We start from the raw sequence: 17,679 nt of genomic DNA on the forward strand, positions 1-17,679 counted from the left end.
AGCAGCAGATTGCTTTGGTTTGGGTTTCTAAGAACTTCCTGTTTTCTGGTCATTTACCAAAATAATCAAATTTTACGCAGACATAGCAGGTGGGGGTGGAGCAGACGCAGCCCCTCCCTGATGCCGTGCCCGGAGCTGCGGGGCGCCGGGAGCTGCCACCCTCCGGCACGGGCTGCGCGGCAGCGGGGAGCTGCTAGCGATGCCGTCGCCTCACGTGCGGCTTTTTAAGGTGCAAAAATGTGTCACTGCATCTCTCATTACCCACTGCATCAATCTCAAGCTGTCGCCTGATGACAGCACCCACCCTCCCTCCTCCCCGGCGCAGGTGAGGCGCAGGGAGCTGCTGCCGGCTCTGCCGTGCGTGAAGCCGCGGAAAGGAGCCGCGGTGGCTGGGAAGCAGACGCCAGCACGGCCGGGGCACCGAGGTGCTGCACGCCGGCCCGCGGGGCCGCTCCGGGGCAGCACCAGCGCGAGAGGAGCCCCTTCCCCGGGCACAAGTCCGGCATCGCGCGGCTGGTGCTGCACCGGGCGTTCGTGGCAGGCGGAGCGTGATCATCCATCGCAGGGTCTCTTACTGACTGCCGGGAGAGGGGGTCCGGGCAGCACGGGGCAGGACCTCCCACGTGCCTCGGCCGCGCACGGTGCGAGCCCGGCGTGCGCGACGGCCCCGTATCTCCACGGGAGAGCCGAGGGAGAGATAACAAAGACAGAGCAATAGTCACCCAATACAATTTATTTACTCGGTTGAAGGAAATAAGCCAGTCTATAACTCATGAGTGAGTCATGAAGGTCATTGCACTAAGTATAGATATAAATTGTCACATATTTTATTGCTTCCCCTACTTTGTTTATATTATTATTGCCTGTGTGCGCTATGTTTTATTAGCACCAAGTGCCTAATCACTTGATGCTTCATAATTTCACTAGATTTATGTGATTGACAATTAAAATAATCATTTTAAAATAAGTAGCCAATCATTAAATCTCCGGATGCTAATAGTGAAGAATGAACTCAGCATTAATGTGAATAAAATATGCCATTAAGGCAGGTAGAAAAGTACACTATAAGTCACTAAATAATGAGTAGGGCATTAGTGAAGGGGGTGAAGAGGAAACACCTATATATTAGTGCAAGTGTCTGAAGGACGGAAGGGCTTCGGCAGCGCCTGAGGGATGCTGAGCTGCGGGATGGAAGACGGCCCCGGGCGACGGTCCCTCCTCGCGCGCCGGCCCCGAGCGCCCCGGCAGAGCAGGGCCCCGAGCCCGCCCAGCCGCCCAGCCGCGAAGCCTCCTGCTTGCCCGAGAGCCGGGGGCTGCCGGGGCCCTTCGCTGGCGCGCGGGAGGAGATCGGCTCCGCGGCGCTGCCTGGACCCGGAGAGCTCTCGGCACCCGGGGCTGCCCGCCGAGCGAGAGCAGCCCTCTGATTTTCTCAGGCGAAATCGTGTGTTTTTACCATAATGAAATGCTCCGCTCTTGATTCTGCCCCCAATGCCTCCCCCGTCACCCCGCGCCCCGCTGCAGCGCAATCACCGCCTGAAAGGGCCTGGATGGGGCTGGTCGGAGGTGGATGGGGCTGTTTTTCTCCCCGACAATAGACGTTGTTAAGGCTTTTGTGTGCGGCTCCTCGGCTCCTGAGAAATGAGCGTGTAATCTCCATCCCGACATGCAAAGGAAATAGAAAATCCATACAGGCCATTTGAAAACCTACAGATTTCAGAAGCGTTATCCCCGGGGTGCTGAGCAGCGTGCTCGGTGCCGGCGGGGTTGGCGGCACGGCGGGTGCCGGCGCGGCGCTCGCAGGGCAGAAGCGAGCGGGGACGTCGCTTAAAGCAGCTCCTTGTGCTGCGGGGTCGCGAAGGGACCCGGAGCCCAGCACGGGCGGCCGGTGGTGTCTTCTGGCCTCCAGCGTTTTACCGCCTGCCAAGCTATCAGGGACTAGTCCAAAACCCTCTGAAATGCCTCCCTGTGATTTCAGCCCTACATTAACTCCTGAAAGGTGGAAGTTTTGCATTGTTTTCCACGCTGCCAGCCTTTTTCCAAGGTTGCCCGTACGCGCCTCGCTTCCTCTCCCACTCGTGTTTGTGTTGGCTGCTGTCAGGACGTTTCATGGCTCTGAGCTTGGGGCACAGCACAGATTCGAGGAGATCCTGCTCCTCCGAAGACCGCCTCCGCCCCCGTCCCCATGCCGTGCCGTGCCGTGTGCCGGCGTCCCCGGCCCCCGCGCTCCCGGGCCCGGCGTTGCTGCTTGCAGGCTGGGAGCATCTCCCCGGCCCTGCAGTCGACCAGAAACTCCAGCAGCATGTTTTAGGGAAGAGGGTTTTTAAAGAAAACCATTAAGCAGCACCATTTTGCTGGCCTCTTTCGGCAACAAGGTGCATTTTTCTGAACACGAATTTAGGTCTCTATTTAAATCGAATACTTCTAGCAAAATAGTAAAAGCTGGGGGAGAGAAACAAGTTGTTCAGCATTTTGGTCATTTTAGTGGAAGGAAATTATTTAATAACAATTAGAAAATGAAGTGCAGGGATCAATTCTTAGGACTTTGTAATGCTTTAGAAAGTAGCATAGGTTTTTTTCCTTCCTTTCTGTGTACATTTAGGTCAACCTCGTGCTACAGAGGTAAAATCATTTGGGTTAATTTTAGAACCCCCCTAATTTCTTCGTTGCTTGGCGGGCGTTTCTCACCGCTCCGCAGCCGTCGACAGTTGACTACGGACAAATTGGGACCCGCGCTGCTCTGCCAGCTCTAATGAGTAGCTGCCGGTGCTCGCGAGACGCTCCCAGGGCTGTGAGCGCTTAAATGCCTGTTTTCAACAAGAAAGATATAATTGTAGTTTTTAATGTTTGAAGATTAATTACATAGTAGCCCCTTCACGCATCCGCAGCTTCCTTCCTCCTCGCCCCTGTTGGTAATTTGGAGGTTTAAAACAGCCCGGCCGTCGCGGTCCCCCCCGGCGGGGTGGGGGCTGCATTGAACAGGGGCTCCCTCTCGCCGGCACGGCCCGGCGAAGCCGGCGTAACTGGGAAAACGCGTGTGAGAAAATTAATTTCCAGATGTGTCTTTGTGTGGTGGACCCCGAGGAGGGCAGCGCATATTCCTGTCTCGCTCCCTCCAGGCTGGCAGCTCTCGTGGGCTTATTCTACCTTGTGATTTCCAGATCGTCTGAATGCACAGTATTTCCCCCCCCACCTCTGCTCTGATCCTAATTGCATGATACAAACCCCAGCAGTTTATGCTCCAGGCTCATATGGATTTCACAAGGCGAATAACCCTCAATATTAAAACATGTCAACAAGACGTGTGTTAACAGAAGCAATTTTAATGCTTAAGGTGGTGCATTTTTTAACAATTATTTCAAAAATAATAATGCTTTGCATTTGGCAACCTTCAAATCACTCCTGGATGCACACATTTGCCACTGGTTGATTGATTTCAGCAATTTTGCTATTACAGCTGAAGTAGGACATTCACAATCGTATATTCCTTGCATGTTTGCAGCATGAAAAAAGCAACTTGGGTTTTTAAGACAATTTTAAACATTCTTTCGTGACCAGCTGCAAAGAAATATTTTAAATCAAAATAATGAGTTTTCTACGAATGGATTCGCTTTCTTATGCCTTCGGAAAGAAGTAACTGAGACGCTTCCCCTGGCCTGGCTTCCCTCTGCCGCGTGCGGGGTCACCTCTCCAGTGGTATTTACCGCCGAAGGTTTGGGCGTTTGCAGAATGTGAAGCGAGTTGCCACAGCTCCCTGCTGCGTCTGCAAGCTGGTTACAGGGTGAGTGAGGGGTTTTGCATCCGCCGGGAGCGGTCCCCGCGGGGGCCGGGGCTCCCGGGAGCTGCGCGCCCGGCACGGCTCCAGCAGCTCTCCCTTTCGCTCAAGACAAAAGTGCTATTTTTTCCGGGGGAAAAGCCAGGCAGCCAGAGGGAAGGATTCGGGGTTTCTGCGGAGGGACCAGTCAGCCTCAGACGCTTCGCACGTTCCCCCTGCCTTTTCTTTCCCTGCAGAATTAGCTCTCACTCCAGCAAATGGGGGTGGCAGCACAGAAAATCGGCTGCCTGAGACAGAAACCGGCCACTTCGCTGGGGGATTCGTCGTTCCCCTGGACCTTCCCCGCCGGAGCCTCCTTAGGTGCCTGGTTATTCGCAGTCAGACGCAGGGACGAGGCCTCAGAAACTGGCGGAAAGGGTTCAGTTTACAAATACCTGGAGCTGTGGGAGAAGGAGGGTAATAGATGTGATTATTTTTATGAATGATAGGTAGGAACCTTGATTTTCAGGGGTGAAACTATAGAATATGCCAATTCCTTGCAAATCCACCAAATAAATCTACGTTCTGTATACAACTTAATTTGAACTTCATAGCGCAAATGTATGTGTTCACTTCGGGGAGTAAGCACTGTGTGTCGTTTCCAGTACAATGCAGCTCATAATTTTTTCACACCTCTTGGAGCAGGTGACAGCTTGCTTGCGAAGGCTAATCCATTCTCACGCTGTGCACAAAGCGGCGTTTTTAATGTATGCACAAACAGCACATCAAAATAAGCGTACAGATAGATAGGAGAATCTGTCCCCGGCCCCACAAGACCCTTCTCTGGACGCAGGAGTGGGAAAGCAGCGCTGTGCAAGAGCCTGGCCCGAGCCCTCGAGCAGCCCCAGCGCCAAGGCAGCAAGGGGGGGAGAGCTCCCTCCGTAATTGCCTCTGGGACAGGCCCCTTTCTCCCTAATTGCAGGAAGGACTGTGACGCTAATTGCTGTTTTGCACCGCACTAGTTCTGCAGCGCTGGGTGTCTAAATTAAGCTCCGGTGCCCGCGGGGTCGGCGCCCCTCGGCGAGCAGGGCTTTCCGCGGGCCCGCAGCAATCCCGCCGACCCTCCTGTTCCCTCAACGCGCTCTTCCCTCTGCATCCGCGCGACCGGTCCCCTGTCCCCGGCGTCGCCATGGCAACGGAGCACTACTTTCCCTGCGCGCACCGCGAGTCGTCTCCTGCAATCCCGAGATGCGGCGGGTGCTGCGCACCTTCGCCCGCGCATGCACGACCCTTGCGCCAGGCCCAGGTCTGCAAGGTCCCCGCGCGAGCGTCGGGTCTGCAAGGTCCCCAGACAGCCATTGGGTCTGCAAGGTCCCCGCGCGAGCGTCGGGTCTGCAAGGTCCCCAGACAGCCATTGGGTCTGCAAGGTCCCCGTGCAAGTGTCAGGTCTGCAAGGTCCCCAGACAGCCATTGGGTCTGCAAGGTCCCTGCGCAAGTGTCAGGTCTGCAAGGTCCCCAGACAGCCATTGGGTCTGCAAGGTCCCCGTGCAAGTGTCAGGTCTGCAAGGTCCCCAGACAGCCATTGGGTCTGCAAGGTCCCCGTGCAAGTGTCAGGTCTGCAAGGTCCCCAGACAGCCATTGGGTCTGCAAGGTCCCCGTGCAAGTGTCAGGTCTGCAAGGTCCCTGCTTGAGCATTGGGTCTGCAAGGTCCCCACGTGAGTGTCGAGTCTGGAAGGTCGCCCATGCAGGGGCGATGGCCTGGGATTTTGGGTCACCGCTAAGCAGGCTTTGAAGCTCCCTAAGCGGTAGTGTGCTTTGATGTGCCCTAATTGCATTTAGTCAAGTTTTAGGTGTATTTTAATGGTACTGATTGTTAATAATAAAGCTGTGGCTGTTTAATGCTGAAGGATGATTCATTGTCAGTGGGAGCAGAAAGTCCGGGGGCAAAGTATTATTTTTGACATACAGTAATTTCTTCTAGCGGGAATTTTTTTTTTCTTTTACACCAAATCCGTGTTTTGGAAGCCGATTAGCTGATGGCCATGTTGGAGCGTCAGCTCACGGTTCAGCCCTCCGGGTCGGTGGTCTGCAGCAGCATCTCCTTGCCAGGACCGCTCCGGGCTCAAGGACGAGCTCTGAGTTTTCACATGGGATCTGAACTTTGAAGTCACGTTTTCTAGAGCCTGAGAGGTTTTAAATGGAAAAATTGCAAGAAGTGGATCATCTTGGAACAGCTACGCTGGGAGCTGCAGTGGGGGGAGCGCAGGATGGTCACCGGGTGGGAAAGGCGTTTCTTGGGCTAGCCAAGGCAGCCGCGCAGCAGTAAATCCCCGTGCCGGGTCCGCGCTCCCCTTTGCCTCCCGCGCACGTAGCTCGGCCTCCGGGGCGCTCGTCACATAAATAATAGTAATGCAGACCTGGCAGGTCTCTCCTCCCGCGTTTCCCTGTCTGTGTTTTCTTTATTGGTTAATCCTCACAGTTAACAAAATAGATGTTTCTGATCAGGTTTTAGTTTGCAGATTATTTCTGTCCAATGCAAAGTGTATTAAAACATACTGTACTTCTTGAAATTAGATTTTTTTTTTGTGATAAGCCATTCAGCTGTAATGCCTTTCAGTCACACTGAGAAGATGAAAGACACTGAGCCACTGTATTACTTTAAGTAATCAGGCTTGAGGCTAAAGGTAGCTTTCTTTTTTAGCTGACAAATAGAAGGAATAAATAACCTGGACACTAAAAGTTGCATTAGGCAAATAAACATTTCCACAGGAATTATGTGTGACATTCAAGGAAAGGCAAATAAACCTTGACTTATGGAAAGCTATCAAACCTCTTGGAGAATTAAATAACTGAAAATCATTAAGTGGCATTTGGAGCAAGCTATTAAAGACTGTCCGTTCTTCTAGGCACCGCTGTAAATAAGGCACGTCTGCGATGCAGCGTGTACCGCTTTGGTCTGATACCGAGCATCATGAGCAGCTCTGTGTTGTTCAAAACGCCTTTTAATTGCGAGGGAGAAAGTTTCGCCGCCTCCGCACTCGCCGTGGACGCCCGTGGCTTGGGGGAGCCTGCGCTCGTGCAGGCGGGCATCCCGGCCGGGCGGGCAGCATCCCCGCGGGGGCCGGACGGAGGAGACCTGCCCCGAGGGCTCGGCACCCCGGCACGCACCACCCTGCACCCGCCGGGGACCAGCCCGCAGCAGGGACCCGCTCCGGCTTCTGCTCTTGTTGCTTCCGCCTTTCCTGCAGCATTACTTTTTAATAAAACCGCTCATTTCTTAATTCCAGCTATAAGAATTTAATGGCGTAACTCGAAGGTGATGGTGCCATCCAGCTCGCGAGCACCCCGCGGAGCGTCGTCGCAGCAGAACACCGCGTCGGTGTTCGCGTCTGGCAGCAAATATTGCAGTTTCCAATTTAGCGGATGATCCTTCTGGTTAGTTATGTATCACATGTGCTATACCACGCTCTCTGGGTGGTTTCGCCCATCAGCAGCAATCGCATTTTATAAATGCGATTATGACAGTTATAAAAAAGGGCCATTTCTCTCCCAGAGCACTTTCTATTTACTGATCCAGTGAAGCAGCGTTGGGACCAAAACCATGTTCTGAAAAGTAATTGATATAATCAGCCAGCAGAGCTCTGGGTCCGCGGCAGGCGCTCGCTCCTGCGAGGCTCCGGCAGCACCAACACGGCTCCGGAGTAGCCGGATTAGCCCCGGGAGTTCAGGCAGGCCGAGTCACTCTGCAATGGGGAAAAAATAACATGCTCGTTGGAGACGTCGTGAAAGGAGGTACAAAGGAGCAGATTTTTCAAGAAAATCCTGCAGAGAGACAGCACGGGCTTGGGTCACCTTCACGTCCTCCCCTTCCACGGCCCGGGCTTGGCGAAGAGCCGTGATGCTCCGAAACACGCTTGCGAGAGGGCGAAGGTTGCCAGCGCGGTACCTCGGATGTGCCGGCTGCTTTGAGATGCTCCCGCGGACGCCGGGGAAGGAGAGGAGCTGCACAACGAAAAGAAGAAGCTGCTGGTGCGAATCGGCCCCGCGCGCGGTCGTTCCAGCACGGACGAGCGTCCTGGAAGCCTTTCCCTGACCGCCCGCACGTTGTGCTTCTGCTCTGCTTTCCCAGGACTCGAGAAACGTGGCTTCGTCGGTAGCTGATCGCTATTTATTTTTCCCATGTGTGGGGTGAAAAGGTTCTGTGTCGCAAAACGCTGCTCTGGAGATTGTTTTAAATTAGTCAATTAGGATAAACTAGCTCTGTGATGTAAAATGTCCTTCCTCCATGCAAGTCTTTTGAACTATTAGTTCTCTTGAGGAGATTAATTATAAGAGTACAGTGCTAATGCCCTTTTAATGGAATCAGTTATTCAATTTTAAGGAGCTGCAGGTATTGAGTGCGCTGGCATTATATATTCATTGTGCAAGTTCAAATCAAACAAGAGGAGAGTGCTGCTCGAGGAAGAGCTCTTTATTCTCGGAGAGCGTCTGTGAGACGTGAGCTGATCTCGTGCGAGTCGCAGGCTAGGAGTTGCCTTAATTGTCTCCACTGAATAGGATTCCAGAAGCTGGCTTTTAACCTGCGGTAGAAGGGCTTGTTTACAAAGTGCATATATTTGCATCTCAACTAACTCTCCTTAGCTTAATGAAACAGAGCCTCAGCACTTGGCTTCTCATTGCTGTTGCATTGCAAATTCCTCCCTGGATCCGGCCCAGCTTTCTCGTTCTCTGCCTTGTCAGTAGGACTCGGAGGAGTCCAGTTGCAGGGTCCACATTTTAGGTGCCCATTTTGAGGGTGCCAAGGCCTGAGATCACGCAGCTCCCAGCCGCTTGGTTAGGTACTGGGATAATTAAGCATGTGATTGTGGAGATGCTCCAAAATTGAAGCACCAAGAACAAATCCACTTATTCAGCAGCAAATTGCAAATGAAAATTTGGAGGAAACAATCCAGAAGATCTAAAAGCCTTCAGGAAGACGTTATTGCCTCGAGTATGATATGAGAGGGAAAGAAGAGCCATTATCTTGGGGATCTGATTAAAGTACAACCTTTCTTGAATTGATTCAACCCACAAAGCTGGTTTGGAGTCTGCCCCAAAACACAGGCTTCGTATCGAGTCAGTACATATGTTTTTCCTGGCCAGTCTACGCAGACCTGCCAACCATGGATCTGAGTCGAAGCCCAGCCTTCCCTATACAGCAGCCAGCGCTAGCTCCAGTGTTATTCTTTTCCTATGGCGGAAACAAAACATTTGCTAAACTGAGGAACATTCATTAGCACACTGTGGAAATGACCCAGTATTTTGGTTTCCCACTTGCCTAATTAGTTTTTGCGGATTACTAAGTAGAACAGCTGAACGATCAATTGGACATATTAATCAGGCCTATTTTGGAAGCTTTAAATAGAGAATGTTTTGTCTCTTCTTTCATTTGGGATATAATGACTGATAAATGGATGCACACAATATAAATTACCTCCTTTAACAAGATGAGAAGAGAAAATGGTGAAGCGTAAATAAGGAGAACTGGAGTATTTATTAGAAATTCATTGGGCTCCAGCCTCTGAGAGGCGAGGACAGGTTTGCCAAGAGCTTCGTCCCCACCTTGGAGGACCTGCAGACCAGACTCCGCAGAGGAGCAGAGGAGAGCCCTTGGGACGGGCTGGGGCTTGGCTGCTCCAGTCGGGAGCAGAGCCTGGCCGAAATGCCCGGGACTCAGCTCCTTGCCTGGGGAATCCCTCTGCGCGGCAGCATTCCCAGCTAGATCTGGTCCCACCTGCTTTCATCAACGTGGGGAATGAGCAGCTACGGCTTACGTACAGGCAATACCCCAGCCAGATGCTTTGGTAGCTGCCGGTGAGGAGCGGGCTTGGCGTACGCCGTTCTGCCTGGGCCCTGACACCAGCAAAGTCGTCTTTAAATGCCCGAGCCGACGGGCAGAGCCGCCTGACGGTCGCTGTCCCACGCGGTCCGACGCGGTCGCCCTGAGAGCCGGATCCCTGCCTGCGGAGGCAGAGGAGAAGCCGACTCTGGGTGTGCACAGGCAGCCAGGAGAGCTCTGACCACCAAGGAAGCAAGGTCAGCCGAGAAGGCCATCTTCCGTGGCTGAAAACCTCTTACGCCTGACCCTGAACTTTGCAGCCTTCCCATAACTGAGCAGTGATGCTGCATGTAGGTGTAAGGCAGACATACACGTACATCTGATACACGAGTCCTATTTGCAAAGGTTCAATAAAAAATGTGTGGGTTGTTGCAAATTATTTCTACCATCCTTCTTGCAATGAAGTTAACAGCTGACTGCGTCCAAATACATCAGTTGTATAAATTCATAGGGCATTTTCACGTTTCAATCTAGTTATGTATTTCTAGTTGACCAAACATGTTCAAATTACCATTAACTGCGATCCTATCACTTGGTTCACTGAGCAGAAAGGCAATATCTGTATTTTAACTATTGAAGAACTGAAGCCAGAGACAGAGGGAGAAGAGTAGGTGCAGGAGGAGCATCAGGAGGGAAAGTGGGAGGGGGAGGACACGTCCAAGCTCTCCTGCTTGCATCTCTTCTCTCTGATGCTGAAGGAGCTGTTTCCCACGGGGAAGTCGTGAGCTCCTCGGGTCGTGGTGGCGTTCGGTCACGTCCCTGGCCAGGTCTCGGCCGGGCAAGGACAACCCCGTCTTGCCCCGGCTGCTGCGACGCTCCTGTCTCATCCGGCTCTGCCAAAGGCTGCTGCGGTGCAAGCGCACAAATGGGCTAGAAAACAGCCTTTCCTGAAGAGATTAACATAATCAGCAATAAGCCCCAAAAGCCAATTAAGAAGAGAACAAGGGTCTGTAAGCCAAGGTCTATTAAATATGGAAGCAATAAAAAAGACATTAAATGCAGCCGCTCCCTCCTGCCCTTGCAAGGGCCTCGGCGGCGGCTGCCGGCCGGATCGCTGGGGCTCCCTGCCGCCCGCACCCTCCGCCCTTCCGCCAGCTTTGTGTTTTTCATTAAGCTTATGCATCCTTTATTGACTGCAAAAGATTTATTTACTCGCACATATGTACCCCCACTTCAGCGGTAAAAATAAGGCTCTTCCCTGGTGATAGGCCTGTCAGGGTGGGCCGGCGGCGGTACGATACCGGCAGCGCCTACGCTCACGCGTGAGACACCTGCCTCGCTGCCTCCCGTGTGCTCGTGGTAGCGTCAAAATGGACCTGACGCCCAAAACCCCTGGCTCTGGGCGCAAATCTTGCAGACGTAAACGCCGGGGCTTCAGGGCGGGTGGAACAGTGCTGGCAAAGAGCATCCTCAGCTGCAGCGAGCCCGGCTCGTCACACGCGGGAGCGAAACTCCTGGCTCTGCCCCAGCCCCGCGTGGGAGAGAAAACAAAAGCGAAAGAAGAAAGAAGAATGGATGGAAATGAACTTTAATCTTAACATTTTCAAAAATTGAGATATATCTGAATGCTATTTCCAGAAAAATGAGACGTGATCCAAAGTTAACATGAATGACATGGAAATAACCTCCCAGATTCCCCAAACGTGGGCTTCCCCTGCGTGGGCTCTGCGCTGCCGGGCAGCCCAGGCCATCGCCCCCGGCCCTGCCGCTGCTCATCGCCTGCGGTTTCCACTTGCTTTTGGGCGACGGGAGAGAAGTTTGGACGGGGTCGGGCCTGGAGCGGGTGCGCGGGAGCTCACGGCAGCGCTCCCACCGCCCCGGCTTCTGCTTACAGCGGCTCCTCGGCCCCTGCCAGCTACTCAGCTCCTCACCCGTTTTCCACCGTTCTTATTGATACGGTGAAGTGCTAATTTTTTTAATCAAACTGTCACGCTGCACAAAGTGAAATGATCCCTCTCATCTGAATATATTGCATCAGAGCAATTATCTTTATCAGCCATATTCGTAATCGCTGGAAGTACTAAGCTCACTTTGTTTCCCGTAACCCGCTGCTGGCCGCTCTCCGGCGGGGATCTCCCCGGTGCCGGCCGCTCGCGCGCTCGGGGCGGCGGCAGCTCTTGCCGGCAGCTCTCGCCTCTCCGGAAAGGGGCGAGCGGGACCGAGCAGCTTTTGTTCTAATTAGTGCCTAGTCCCTGCTGCAACTTGACATCTTCATTTAATTTTGTTTGCAATATTTGTGTAGAGGAGAATGATAATGTAATATAGTAATGATCATTCCTTAGACAGTCACTTATTCAAAATATTACTCCTGTTTAATCAGCGCAGCCGAGTGATTTATTGACTTGCAAAACCAATCTTGTCTAGCGTTTCACTGTAATTAAAACAACCAGACTTCCAGGGTCCATCTGCATGTAATAAATTGTAAAAAACGATGTCAGGGCAACATTAATAGTGCTGCCTTGCGTGCGTGGCGGTCGGGTCCCCGGGCTGGTGCTCCCTCCGGGGCACATGGGCACGGCCTCGCTGCTCGGGGCTCGGCTCGCCCTCGGCGCCCGGCAGGGAAAATCCTTCCCGTTGGGTCCACCGGAAGCAGACGGGGTCCGTTTGGGGCTTTTCCTGGGGATGCTCTGGGGAGAGGAGGCTGCGGTTTGGTCAATTTGCCCAGTTCTGCCGGGGTTTGCAGCGGGAAGGGCTCGGCGGCGCGTGGCCGGCCCCGGCAGCTGCCGCTCGCTGCGTTGCGTTTCGAGCGGTTCCTCCCCGGCCTCGCAGGAGGCCCTGGGCCCGGCCGCGGGGGCAGAGGGAGGCGGCGGCGCGGCGCGTCTGCAGCACAGCTCCGGCTTTCCTGGCCTCCCCACCTGCCCTCGACCCAGCCCGGAGCCGCCGGCAGCTCCGCTGCTGTTATCGGAGGGTTTGTGGAAATTGGTATCCTTTTCTTGAGTCGAATTTCAACCAAGACCCAAAAACATCCTAGAAAATGTTGGTGGAAGATGTCGGCTTTTCTTTGAGAAAAGAACAACTGTCAAAACCCAAAGACTCTGCCAAAACCCACTGAAAAACGTTGGCTGAAAACTACAGGGAGTGCGAGAAAACGGTCCACAAGAATCGGTTTGGGTGCTGCCAGCCTTCCTCTGATAAAAATGCTGAATATTTTGAGGAAGGAAGACAGTTTCCAGGAATTCCTGTTTCTGAAAGCTGGAGTTCTCATGAGGAGTCCTGACAGCGGATATTTGAGCACCGCCGTTGGTTCGCTCGCAGGTGTTTTGCCTCCGCCTGTGGCCGTGGCCGTGGCCGTCCCCCGGCTCCGGGGACGTTGCTCCCGCGAGACCGGCCCCAGCGCCCGGTCGGACGTGCTGCGGCACCGCGGCTCCCGTCGCCCCGGCCGGCATTGCCGGGTCTCCCCGGGACGGCAGCTTTGCGGAAGCGAGGGCTGCGTGGCGGCTGCAGAGACGCCAAGGTGCTGCCTTCTGCTGGCTTTCTGCCTTTTGGGAGCATCCTGTTTCTCCTCTCATTTACCTAGCAGTCGCTGAATTTCAAGCAGGGAGCAGTGCCGGCGTTGCTGGGAGCAGGCGCTGGCTTTCCCGGCTCCACCGCTTGTCCGAGGGCTCGGGAAGCGCAGGGGCCCGGGAGAGCCGCTGCCCCGCGGTGCATCACCCCACGGCACATCACCCCACAGCACATCACCCCACGGCACATCACCCCACAGCACATCACCCCACAGCACATCACCCCGCGGCACATCACCCCGCGGCACATCACCCCACGGCACATCACCCCACAGCACATCGCCCCACGGCACATCACCCTACAGCACATCGCCCCGCGGCGCATCACCCCACAGCACATCGCCCCACGGCACATCACCCTACAGCACATCACCCCACGGCACATCACCCCACGGCACATCGCCCCGCGGCACATCGCCCCGCGGCACATCACCCCATGGCACATCACCCCACAGCACATCACCCCACAGCACATCGCCCCACGGCACATCACCCCACGGCACATCACCCCACAGCACATCACCCTACAGCACATCACCCCACAGCACATCACCCCGCGGTGCATCACCCCACGGCACATCACCCCACAGCACATCACCCTACAGCACATCACCCCACGGCACATCACCCCACAGCACATCACCCCACAGCACATCACCCCACGGCACATCACCCCGCGGCACATCGCCCTACAGCACATCGCCCCACAGCACATCACCCCACAGCACATCACCCCGCGGCACATCACCCCACGGCGCATCACCCCACGGCGCATCACCCCACAGCACATCACCCCACGGCACATCACCCCACAGCACATCACCCTACAGCACATCGCCCCACGGCACATCACCCCACAGCACATCACCCTACAGCACATCGCCCCACGGCACATCACCCTACAGCACATCACCCCACAGCACATCACCCCACGGCACATCACCCCACAGCACATCACCCCACAGCACATCACCCTACAGCACATCGCCCCACAGCACATCGCCCCACAGCGCATCACCCCACAGCACATCACCCCACGGCACATCACCCCACAGCACATCACCCTACAGCACATCACCCCACGGCACATCACCCCACAGCACATCGCCCCACAGCACATCGCCCCGCGGCACATCACCCTACAGCACATCGCCCCACGGCACATCGCCCCGCAGCGCCCGGGAGCCAAGCCCCTTCCCCGGGCCGGCTGCAGCCTCCCTCCTCCTCGGCAAGATGCGATTGCCACCTACGGTCCCCGCGCCCGCATGTCTCCTTCGGCAGCGGGAGCGTCCCCCGAGCCGGCCGAGGAGCAACCGCCCAAACCTCGGCCCGGACCCCGCGTTACCGCCGCGGGGAGTAGAGCATCGCACTGGCCGGGGCCGCCGGGGCCTGGAGAGGAATGAAATAGGAGAGTTGGAGACAATTTGTTTAATGTGTCCTGACCCCGATCAATTCACAAATAATCCAGAGCATTTGAGGCATAGATCAGCAGAAAATTGCTGATTCAGGTCATAAAAAAACAAATGAAGGCTCTGCTGAAGTGGAAATTACCTTCTTCATAGGGGAAGAGAAGTTATGTGCATCTCTGTCGCTCAGAAGTATTTGCATCACCTTAACCCTGCACCCAGCCACTTGGCACACTTCCAGGTTTGGCTGCGTATTTAATCTTTCCCTCTATGCAATAAAAGAAACTAAAATGCACGTGCTAGGTTTATTCTTGCGCACAGCACCGTGGAGAGAGGAGGGATTTGCTGCGTCTCCTCAAGCGCGGGAAGAGCTGACCGCGGCCGCTGCAGCCGGGCCTCCCCGGGCTGCCCCGCTCTGCAGAGCCCCGCGGTGCGCAGCGCGTGCTGCTCCTGCTGCAGCCCCGTTACGCTGCCCCGAAGACGTGGATCAGGCAGCCCTATCCCTGTCAGCGGTTAGAAATTAGCAGCCTCAGCCTGAGTATCGTTTTTCCTGAAGATGCTTGTCTAAACCTGATTTTAATCTGTCCTTACCAGCTGCTCCTGCTGCTGCCCTTTGCAATTTATTTTGCATGCGACTTACAGTGGATAAAGAAAATCTATCTAATTTTCTCCAGTGTCAAGCATCCTTTTAGCTGGAGACAGCATTTTTGTGTTCTGAAATACGGTACTAGCTCCACCAGCCCAGCAGTCCCCTCCTTTCCTTGGGATTTATAGCCTGCAGAGAGGTCGTGCTCTAATCTTCTCTCCTCACACCCTGTTTCTTTCCCTAAGAGCCACTAAGCGCCTCGACTCTCCTGTATCATCTCCGTCGTGGGTAGAGTTCCTCGCTGGCTTACGCCCTGCTCAGTCCTGTTGAAGTCCAGGGCAGTGCCGTGCACCCGACTCAGCACGAGTTTTCTTTTCCCCGAATGGCCCGTTTCTTGCCTGCTGTGGGGAGGAGAACCAGCCTCGCTGAAAGAATAAAATCCTTCCAAACAGGATTTTAAATATTTCAGATAAATCGTACTAATGGTAAACCTAGCTATTCACTGCCGGCACTTCATACGTGGGATTTGACTTTTTATTATGTTGACTGCTCCGTGGATGCTGTTGACAGTCCTCCTTCAGCCTCTCCATTTCCCCCCGTTGTCCCCAGGAGCCTTTCTGCGAGCGCTTGCGATGCAGCGTTGCCGGGACGCTCGGCGTTATCACACGCTGCTGCGTTTCTTGCCCTGCGGCTGGAGGTCTCTCCCCGTACATTCAGGCAGGGCGGCCGAGGAGGGTGTTCGCCTGCGGGGCCTGGGGCGGGCGAGGAGGTGGGAGCAGGCGAGGACAGGTCTGGGCGGGCTGCACCAGCTCCTCGGGCGTGGGAACCCGCTCTTCCTCTGACCTGTCCTAGCTGAAGGGGAGAAACTAGATTGTTTATCTGGGATATTGCAGAAGGTGCTTGGTTTTCTTGCTCTGCAGCTCTCTCTTCTGGCTCCTGGGGTCCCGGGCAGCGCGGGCGAGCAGCCGGCGCGGTGCCGTTCTCCGTGCGCCCGCGTGCTCCTCCACGGCTCTGCTTGCACCCGGCAGAGCTGCGCTCGGGGTGTTTGTGCAGGCCCTCAGTCCCTGACGTTCGCAGCCAGAGCAGATCGTGCTGGGTGCGGATGTTTCTGGCCTGCGTTTGAAGGCAGTTCTGCTGTGCAAACAGAGTGGGATTCAAAGCGAGGGGAGAAGGCAAGGAGCTGCACCAGGGTCTTGCTAAAGAAAGAGAAGCAACGATATAACTGGTCTTGGAAAAAATACTTTGGAGAAACTTATTTTGGCATTTCACCTCCAGCCTGTCGGGGACCTGTCAGCAGCTGACAAGGAGCAAATGAAATGGGCAGACGTTTTCAGCCGTTCCCTGCGGGAGCCAGGGCTCGTTCGTCCTCCGTCACTCAGCTCCGCCAGCCTTAATAGGAGGTGCAAAGCATGAACACTCACCTGCTCCCTTTCGCTGCTGACTGCTGCGGTGGGAAGTCTAGGAGAGCACCCAGCCAGCAATTAAGTCATCAACAGCCTTTCTGTTTTGCGGCTTTGCTGCTTAGAGGTTGCCGTGAGCAGCGCGTGCTCCTTGCGCTGGCACGGCCCGGGAGAGGCGAGCGCGGAGCTCGCGCCAGCGGCTTTCCCCGTCCTTCGGCTCGGCACCGGCACGGTGCTCGCGGGTTCCCCGGGGGCTTGGGGTACCGCAGCTCCAGAGGTCTGCGGGGACGTGTCCCGGCCCTCTGCGCGGGAAGCGCATCCCCGCTCTCGCCTGCATCGTCCCACCCCCGCTGCACGGCTCAGCCGGGAGCCCCCGTTCGCGGGCAGGGCCCCGCGTGCCGGGCGAGACCCCGCGCTCCCGGCTCCGGCCCTCTGCGCGCTGCCAGCGGCTCCCGCGGGAGCAGGGTTGCTTCCCTGATTGCTAATTTAGATTTTCCTGCCATCCCACACAGTGGAATCAGGGGAAATAAAATTACAGACTTATTCACTCTTTTTGTACAACTGATGTGCTGATTACCTGTCAGTCAAGGAATTGCATTAACATCTGACAGTGTGTGCATAACAATTACCCCCATCAAATTAAGGAAACCTTTCACACTCGGAGACAGAGAGAGGGAGGAAATTCAATCAGCATAATTAGTTCAATCAGAAAAGAGCTTCTTTTCATCAAGAAGGGGAAAAAATGCACAGCAAAAGCAGGGCGGGAAACAGGTATATCTGAGGGCCGAAGGGCTGGCTCGCGCAGAGAGGCTGCTGGCCCTGCACGGCCAATGGCTTGCTTTCTGGAATCAGCCAGCCTCTGCGTTTCCTCCCCTCTCCGGGATTTTCTCTTCTAACCGCTGAAAACTTCTCGTTTCTGGGAGCCCCTTTGCGGGCTCAGCGGCTCCGGTCTTGTGTCAGCTCCGGTCTTGCATGGCCCCGGGAGGCCCCAGCCGGTCGTGGAGGCCCAGGGGCTCTTGCTGGAGGTCCTTTTGCCTCTGAGTGCAGGGGGATTATTAATGCTAATTAATAACAAGAGTGAGGAAGAAAAGCCCTATTTGCCATAATGCGAATGAAGACGGGCTGGTGCCGCTCTTGGTGAAGAGCTTTGCTCAG

Source organism: Dromaius novaehollandiae, chromosome 23 (genome assembly GCF_036370855.1).
Source record: "Dromaius novaehollandiae isolate bDroNov1 chromosome 23, bDroNov1.hap1, whole genome shotgun sequence".
In the NCBI taxonomy this organism is placed as follows: Eukaryota; Metazoa; Chordata; class Aves; order Casuariiformes; family Dromaiidae; genus Dromaius; species Dromaius novaehollandiae.